The 9,352-nt window shown below is 45.6% G+C and overlaps 1 pseudogene; it reads right to left on the bottom strand.

Moving 5' to 3' along the window:
- Positions 1 to 643: 643 nt before the first annotated feature.
- LOC101343303 (14-3-3 protein zeta/delta pseudogene) lies at positions 644 to 7,919 on the bottom strand (annotated as a pseudogene).
- Positions 7,920 to 9,352: the final 1,433 nt, after the last annotated feature.

Below are 9,352 nucleotides of genomic sequence, written 5' to 3'. Positions count from 1 at the left end.
CTAGATGTACTTGCTCCAAGACAGATTCATTCATTCTTCTGGCAGTTCATGGTATATGCAATATTTTTCTCCAACACCATAATTCAAATGCATCCATTCTTCTTTGGTCTTCCTTATTCATTGTCCAGCTTTTGCATGCATATATATGATCCATGGCTTGGGTCAGGTGCAACTTAATCCTCAAAGTGACATCTTTGCCTTTGAACACTTTAAAGAGGTCTTTTGCAGCACATTTGCTCGATTCCATATGTGTCTTGATTTCTTGACTGCTGCTTCATGAGCATTGATTGTGGATCCAAGTAAAACGAAATCCTTGAACTTCAGTCTTTTCTCCATTTATCATGATGTTGCTTATGGGTCCAGTTGTGAGAATTTTTGTTTTCTTTATGTGGAGGCGTAATCCATACTGAAGGCTGTGGTCTTTGATCTTCATCAGTAAGTGCTTCAAGTCTTCTTCACTTTCTCTGGCTCTACTCCCCTAATATTAAACATAAAAACCACATGGGAAAAATAGAAATTCAAATAGAAGTAACATAAACTTGTCATAAATGGTAAGCAAAAAAACTATTCATGGGACAGCATGGATGATAAATCGTCTACTGTATAAATTTTAGAATGAGGCAGACAAAAGTTGGAAGGCTGGTTAAGTTTCCCTTCCTTCTCCCGCTTCAGCTTCGTCTTCTTGGGCATCCAATGTCCACAATGTCACATTGTCCCTCAGTAACTGCACTATTAGCGTGCTGTCTTTGTATGACTCCTCACTTCATGTATCAGGTTCAGCAATGGCTTCATCAGAAGCTATCTTTTTGCAAGAGAGCAGGCTTTCTCTGGGGAGTTCAGAACCTCATAATAGAACACAGGGATGTTAAGGGCCAGACCCAATCTGATAGGATGTGTTCCTTGCATTTCCTTTGTGCTGATTTCAAAAGCTGCTCGGCATGCTTGTTGTGACTGATCCATAATCCCTTTCTTGTCATCACCAGCAGCAACCTCAGCCGAGTGAGGGTGGTAGTCTCCTTTCATCTTCAAATCGAAGACTTTGCTCTCTGTCTGTGACGCACTTGGGATCAAGAACTTTTCCAAAAGAGACAATACCTCATTGCAGATATCTCTTAGCTTGGTCTCAATTTTCTCTTGGCATTCTTGAGCCCTGGTGGCAAAGTGGTTAAGAGCTACCTCGAACTATGGCTGCTAACCAAAAGGTCGGTAGTTCGAATCCACCAGCCGCTCCTTGGAAACCCATATGGGACGGTGCTACTCTGTCCTATAGGGTTGCTATGAGTCAGGATCAACTCAACGGCAACAGGTTTGGTTTTTTTGGTTTTTATTCTCGAGCCATCTCATCACATTCTGTCTTTTGGGCAATACTTGAGATGACCCTCCAAGATGACCTACGGGCGCCTACAATATTTCTGGAAGCAACTGAGAGAAGATTCCTCTCCTCATCGGATAATTCAGCTCCTTGCTCAGCTACAGACTTCATGCAGGCTGCCACATCGTCATGTTGTTCAGCCTGGAAAGATGCTTGTGGGGCTCCATCTCTCAGCCTCCCCTGGTAGATTTGCCACCAGTAAAATGGCCTCCTGCCTCAGCATCTCGACAGGCAGGAGGGGGCTTGGCTACAGCACCAGCTTTGGAGCCAGGCAGGGAAGGGTTGGAGTTTGGATCTGCTGGTTTCAGGCATTGTTGTTGTGGGCTTCAGACAGCTCATATGTAAAGTGGGGAAAACACCAGTATGGTATCAAAGATGTGGTGAAACCCACGCGAAATTGTTCACTACAGATTAGTAAGTAAATATAATTAAGCCCTTGCTTACTGTAAGCCAGTGTATACCATGCTCGCTGGTTAATCTGCCCCCGCCAGCACCTTCCTTACAGGGTGATAGTGGGGATTCAGTGAGGCAAGGCATGTAACATGCCTAGCACAGTGTCTGGCATTTAAAGCAGCCAATCATGCCAGGCACAGAGTTATACTCATATATTTGTTTCTGTCCATCCACCCATCTATCCATTCATCATGCATCCACTCATCCATCCATCTGTCCGTCCGTTGGTTCATCCATCCTTCTGTCCATCCATCCCATCCACCCACCCACCCACCCATCCACACATCCATTCATCCATCTGTCTATTCATTCATTCCCTCCATCCATTCATCCACCCACCCATCCATTCATCCATCCCTCTTTCTGTCCATCCATCCCATCCATCCATCCATCCACCCACCCACCCACCCACTCATCCATCCATCCATCCAACCATCCTTCTGTCCATCCTTCCACCCACCCACCCAGCCACCCACCTATCCATCCATTAATCCTTCTATCCTTCTATTGGTCAATGGCCTTGTTTTTCCAGGAGAGGAAATTTACCTCCACAGAAGCAAGGTGCCTAGTTCAAGGTCACAGAGCCAGTTAGAGTTTCCTGATAGAATCGTGGAGCATGAGACCCCCGTCTTGCCTCCTGTCTCTCTTCCCAGTTTCCACTCTGGGCCCATTTTCCTGCAGTTAAATCTCAGGGCCTTTGTGCCCGGGTGGGTGTGTTTTATTCTAAACAGAAAAAAATGACAAAGTCGCTCATAAACCGAGCTGTTTTTCACACTGTTCTGTCTCTGACAGGCTGTTAGAAAAGTTGGGAGGAGAGGTGCTACTGTTATACTTTTGTTATTCGGTGCTAATTAGAAGAAAGCTGACACGTGGAAGGGAGAACGGTTTCCAAAGAGGGATTTATTGTTTCCGCTGGCATTAAAACAAATCCAGATTAAAAGTCCCCTGGTTCCAGGTGCTGCATTTCAAGCAAAATATTTTGGTTTGTTCTTAAATAATTAAAATTGTCTGGTAAATTGAATAGCATAGATACATTAAAAATTGTAAAAAAGACTTTTTTTCTGTTAAGAGTATTAAAGGTACCTGACTGTTTGCTTTTTCTGAGCAATTATAGAGAAGAGGCAGAGAGAGCTTGCCACCCGAGAAAGTACGCTTGTGATCAACAGAAATGCCCATTCCAGAGCCACAGACTGAGCAGAAGAGAGGAGAGGTAGAAGGGAGTTTATTTCCCTTCAAGGGCAGACAGGGTGAAGGGAGGAAAAGAAGTTCAGCCGTCAAGCCTGGAAAAGTGACAGGAACAGGTGATGAAGGTTTCTTCTCCAAAGTCCGCTCTGTGTCCCACCCGCAGCTCCTCAATCTGCATTCTAACAACAAAGCTACTATGTTAGACGCAGTATCTTTTCTTAAATTTTATTTTATTGTGGTGCAAATATACATGACAAAACATACACCATCTCGACAATCTCTACATGTACAATTCAGCAGCATCGATTAGATTCTTCAGGTTGGGCAACCATTCTTGCTATCCTTTTCCAAACCATTCCACCACCATTGACATAAAATCAATGCCCCCTCAGCAAAAACTCCCCTTCTCACCATCTCTCCCACTAATAATCTTTGGTTTCTATATATTTGCTTATTTTATATAAGTTGGATCATACAATATTTGTCCTTTTGCAACTGACTTCTTTGGCTCAGCATGATATTTTCAAGGTTCATCCGTGTGACGGCATGCATCCGAACTTCATTTCTCTTTATGGCTGAGTAGTATTTCTTTGTGCGTATATAGACCACAATTTGTGGATCCATTCATCTGTTGATGGACATCTGTGTTGTTTCTGCATTTTGGTGATTGTGAAAAGTGCTGCAGTGAACACTGGTGTCCCGCCTTCTGTTTGCTTTATTGCCGTCACTTCTGTGATATACCTAGGAATGGGATTGCTGAGTCATATGGTAATTCTATGTTCAACTTTTTGAGGAACCACCAAACTGTTTTCCACAATAGCTGTACCGTCTTACAATCCCACCAGCAAAGGCTGAAGGTTCCAGTTTCTCCACAACCTCACCATTATCTGACATTTTCCATTTTTTGATTATTGCCATTCTGATAGGGGTGAGGTGGTATCTCATTGTAGTTTTGATTTGCGTTTCCCTAAAGGCTAATGAAGGAGCCCTGATGGTGTGGTGGTTAAACACTCAGCTGCTAACGAAAGGTCATTAGTTTAAACCCAGCCAGTAGCTAGCTCCTCAGGAGAAAAGACCTGGCGATCTGCTCCCATAAAGATTACAGCTTAGGAAACCCTATGAGACAGTTCTACTTTGTCACATGGGGTCACTATGAGTCAGAATCGACTCGACAGCACATAACAACAATGGCTAATGATGTCAAGCCCTTTTCGCATGTTTTGTGGACATCTGAATAGCCTCTTTGGTGAAATGTCTGTTCATGTCCTCTTCCCAATTCTTGATTGGGTTGCCTGTCTTTTGGTTGTTAAGTAGAAGTTTTATATGTATTTTGGATATTAGACATGGTTTCTGAAAATTTTCTCCTAATCTGTAGGTTATCTCTTCACGTGGTTGATAAAGTCCTTTGACGAAGAAAAGCATTTAATTTGTGTAAGGTCCCAGGTATCTATTTTGTCGTTTGCTGCTCATGCCTTTGTTGTCATATCTGATAACGCATCTTTAAAAACCAGGTCCCACAACCTTGGCCCTACATTTTCTTCTAAGAATTGTATGGGTTTAGTTTTCACATTTAGGTCCTTGATCCATTTTGGGGCGGTTTTTGTGTATGGTGTGAGGCATGAGTTCTGTTTTATTCTTCTGCATGTGGAAATACAACTTTCCCAGCACCATGTACCGAAAAGACTCTTCCTTCCCCCATTGAATGAACTTAGCACCTTTATGGAAAATCAGTTGACCGTAGATATGTGGATTTATTTCTGGACTCTCAATTCTATTCCATTGGTCTGTATGTCAGATGCAGATCTTATTGATACAGCCCATTTCTATAGCTGTTCCTGTTTCTGTAGATGAGGAAAGTGAGGCTCAGAGAGGTTAAGTGATGTGACTAAAGTCACACAGAAAGTATATGGTGGCAGCAGGATTTGTTTTTGACTTAAATGCTGTGTCGCCTTGCTGTGGAATCATTATCCCTGCCCAGCTCTACAGATGAGCGAGCTGAGACTCAGAGGCCTCCGTGGGAGCTGGAGGCCACGAGAAGAGGTGGAGCCCGAACCCAGTGCAACCTTTCAGACTCCAGGAAGGAGGAGTCCCAGTGGTCGAGGTGGGTACTGCAGGGGCTCAGAATGGCCGGCCTGTGAGGCCTGCCTCCACTTTCCAGCTGGGTGACCTCAAGCAAATGACTTAACCTCTCTGAGCCTCAGTTTCCTTACCTGGAAAATGAAGATAATAATACTTCTGACCTCCTAGTGAGTTTGTGGGGATGAAATGGTTAAATTAAATCCATGACAAGAGCTTCGCCACGTGCTGGTCACCCTGTACCAGTTACCAGTTGCTGTTGAATGTATTCTCACTCACGGTGACCCCATGTGGGTCAGGGTAGACCTGTGCTCCATAGGGTTTTCAGTGGTTGGCTTTTCGGGAGTAGATCACCAGGGCTTTCCTCCGAGGCACCTCTGGGTGGACTCCCACCTCCAACTTTTTAGTTAGCAGCCAAGCAGTTTAACCATTTGCAGCACGCAGGGACTCCTGGTCAATCAGTACCCCCTGGTTAAAAGCTGGCTGTTACTATCACTATTATGATGACGATGATTCTAAAGCCACGCCCCTTCTATGTACCAGGCCGCCTCCCCAGTATAGAGCTGACTGTCTTCGGCAGCTCTTCTTACCTATTCAGGTCATCCTGATAAGAACCCACAGGCTCCGGGCTTCACCTTCTCCCAGAGTAGAACCAGAGCATCAGAACAAAGGGCCTCGAAGGCCCTGTCCCTGAATCCTTAGGGGCCAGGCACAGTACTAGGCTCTGGAATAAAGAGCAATGACTCTCGTTTAGTTTGTGAGTCTCATGTGTACAGGGTGGGGATCCATGGAGCAGATGAGAATGGCAAGCCTTCTGAAGGCATGTGTTTCTGCCCACCTGTCATGGATTGAATTGTGTCCCCCCAAAATATGTGTCAACTCAGTTAGGCCATGATTCCCAGTATTGTGTGGTTGTCCTCCATTTTGTGATTGACATAATTTTCCTATGTGTTGTAAATCCTAATCTCTGCCTGTAGTTAATGAGGCAAGATTAGATTATGTTAAAGAGGATTAGGGTGGGATGTAACACCCTTACTCAGATCACATCCCTGTTCCAATGTAAAAGGAGCTTCTCCGGGGTGTGGCCTGCATCACGTTTTATCTTAGCGAATTGGGGACCTCATACCAGCAAGAAAGCAGCACCGGGAGCAGAGCGCATCCTTTGGACCCAGGGTCCCTGCACCTGAGAAGCTCCTAGACCAGGGGAGATTGATGACAAGGACCTTCCTCCAGAGCTGGCAGAGAGAGAGCCTTCCCCTCAAGATGGTGCCCTGAAGTTGAACTTCTGGCCTATTAGATTGTGACAGAATAAAGTTCTCTTTGTTGAAACCATTCACTTGGGGTACTTCTTTATAGCGGCACCAGATAACCAAGAGATCACCCCTCTCTGGCAGTGGCCAACAGTGAGTGAAGTGTGTTGGCAGATTTATGTTTCTAAAATGCTTTCACTTTCACCAGCATAGACCAGCCTCAAGATGCCCATCTGAGCTACGTCACAGGCTGTGCAAAGCTCACTTATCCCCATTTGACAGATGAGGAAGTTGAGGCCCAGAGTAGTTGCAGTGATAACTAGAGAGCTAATTATCAGTAGAATCCAGGCCTCATTTGTCTTAGCCCTGTACTTGTTCCCACAACATACTCTCCTGGCCTCATTATGTTGTCATTGGCAGGTCCTACAGAGTCCGGTTTTCTATGACAGTAACTAATTGCACTCATGAGGAACCTGTACACAGATCAAGAGGCAGTCGTTCAAACCGAACAAGGGGATACCGTGTGGTTTAAAGTCAGGAAAGGTGTGCATCAGGGTTGTATCATTTCACCATATCTATTCAATCTGTGTGTTGAGAAAATAATCCGAGAAGCTGGACTCTATGAAGAAGAACAGACATCAAGATTGGAGGAAGACTCATTAACAACCTGTATTATGCAGATGACACAACCTTGCTTGCTGAAAGTGAAGAGGACTTGAAGCACTTACTGATGAAGATCAAAGACTACAACCTTTAGTATGGATTATATCTCAACATAAAATCCCCACAACTGGACCAATAAGCAACATCATGATAGATGGAAAAAAGATTGAAGTTGTCAAGGATTTCCTTTTACTTGGATCCACAAACAACACCCATGGAAGCAGCGATCAGGAAATCAAAAGACACATTGCATTGGGCAAATCTGCTGCAAAAGACCTCTTTAAAGTGTTGAAAAGCAAAGATGTCACCTTGAAGACTAAGGTGCGCCTGACCGAAGCCATGGTGTTTTCAATCGCCTCCTATGCATGCAAAAGCTGGACAATGAATAAAGAAGACAGAAGAAGAATTGATGCCTTTGAATTGTGGTGTTGGTGAAGAATATTAAATATACCATGGACTGCCAAAAGAATGAACAAATCTGTCTTGGAAGAAGTACAACCAGAATGCTCCTTAGAAGCAAGGGTGGTGAGACTTTGGACATGTTATCAGGAGAGATCAATCCCTGGAGAAAGACATTGTGCTCGGTAAAGTAGAGAGGCGGCGAAAAAGAGGAAGACCCTCAACGAGATGGATCGACACAGTGGCTGCAACAATGACCTCAAACATAACAAGGATTGTGAGGATGGCGCAGGACCAGGCAGTGTTTCTTTCTGTTGTACATGGGGTCGCTATGGGTCAGAACAGACTTGACGGCACCTAACAACAACAAATTTTCTTATTTAGGCATAAAATTATAGAGCTGTGTCCCAGTAGCAGTAGGGCCCAGCAGACATGACAAGGAAAACGACAGAGTGAAGCAAGCATACCAGGGAGTCCTGCAGGAAGCCGCGCTGAGGGTCCATTTGGGCTGGGCTGGTCATGGGGGCCACCAGTGCCTCCCAAGAAGTGACATCTAGGCTTCTTCATGCCTTTCCCTGAGTCCACTTGAGACTAGTGAAAACGCACCCTTTTGCTGCCCAGAAAGTTAACTGTGAGGGGGCGAATACTCCAGAAACAAGACAATGCCCTTCCTTTGTACCTGCAGCCATAATTCCCTGCGCAGGTGCTGTCTCCCCCGGCTTGGGGCAGGGCAGGGGTGGGTGGAGCAGGGGGAGCTCTTTGCCAGGGCTTTTTACAGGGTTCTTTGCACGAAAGCGGTCCGGCCATTACTAGATTCCTTGGTGTCCTTCCTTAAACAATGTTCGCCTGGGAAAGCAGTTCCCTTCTGGAGGCAGACAGTAACGATAGCTACCATTTCCTTTCTGGGCGACTTAATTTAGATTTTGTTTCTTCTCAAAACCACCCTATTTTACAAGTGAGAAGATCGAGGCACAGACTGACTCACGGACGTCCTCACGGCCACACAGCTGCAGGGAGGCAGAGCTGGCATTTGGAGCCGGTCCATCAGACACGCAAAGTTCTACACGAGCTGGTCTGTCCCATCTCATTTCCCCGCTCCGCCCCACCCTCACGAGTGTCCAGCCGCACCAGCTCCGCTCTGTCTTCAACTAGAAAGCTCCTTCCCGGCCTGCGGGCCTTTGCCTCTGCCTTTCCCCCTGCCTGGAGCAGTGTTCACAGACAGACTTCTCACGTCCTTCAAGCTCCACTCCGCTGTTATTTCTGGAGGGGCTTTCTGTGCTCCCCCATCTAAGTGGGTGCCCTCCACTCCCTACTGACTCTATATCCCTTTCTGTCCTATCTTCATGGCCATTATCAGACACTGTAATTATGTATTTATTTACTTGTTGCTGTTGTTGGGTGCTGTCAAGTCAATTAAGACTCATAGCCGCCCCATGTGACAGAGTAGAACTGCCCCATAGGACTTCCTAGGCTATATATAATCTTTATGAAGCAGATCACCAGGTCTTTCTACCGTGGAGCATCTGGGTGGGTTTGAACCACCAACGTTTCAGTAAGCTGCTGAGCACTTAACTGTTTGCATCACCAGGGCTCCTTTTTATTTACTCGTTGATCTTTTGTTGCCTATCTCCCCCAAGAGGGCAAGAACCACTGACTTTCTAATACACGACTCTGTTCCCGGAGCTGAGCTCAGGGCCCAGCACATAGTAGGTGCTCAGTAAATCCTTATCAGAGGAAGGAAGGGGAGAAGAGAAGGAAGGAAGGAGGGAGGCCCACGGCCTTGCACTCTGTTTGAGGGTGCTTGGTGATAAAGTGCTATATACGTATTGGGTCTGTACTCATATATAATTCTTATTTTCATGCCAACACAGGCCAAGACGTGTTCTGCCTAGTTTATCCCTCAGCCCTGTTTGGGGGTGGGGTTGGGGGATGCTACGTCCCATCCTGCCATGCC

The sequence above is a fragment of the Trichechus manatus genome, unplaced genomic scaffold (assembly GCF_000243295.1).
Source record: "Trichechus manatus latirostris isolate Lorelei unplaced genomic scaffold, TriManLat1.0 scaffold00008, whole genome shotgun sequence".
Lineage (NCBI taxonomy): Eukaryota > Metazoa > Chordata > Mammalia > Sirenia > Trichechidae > Trichechus > Trichechus manatus.
This window is presented reverse-complemented; position numbering and strand designations above follow the sequence as displayed.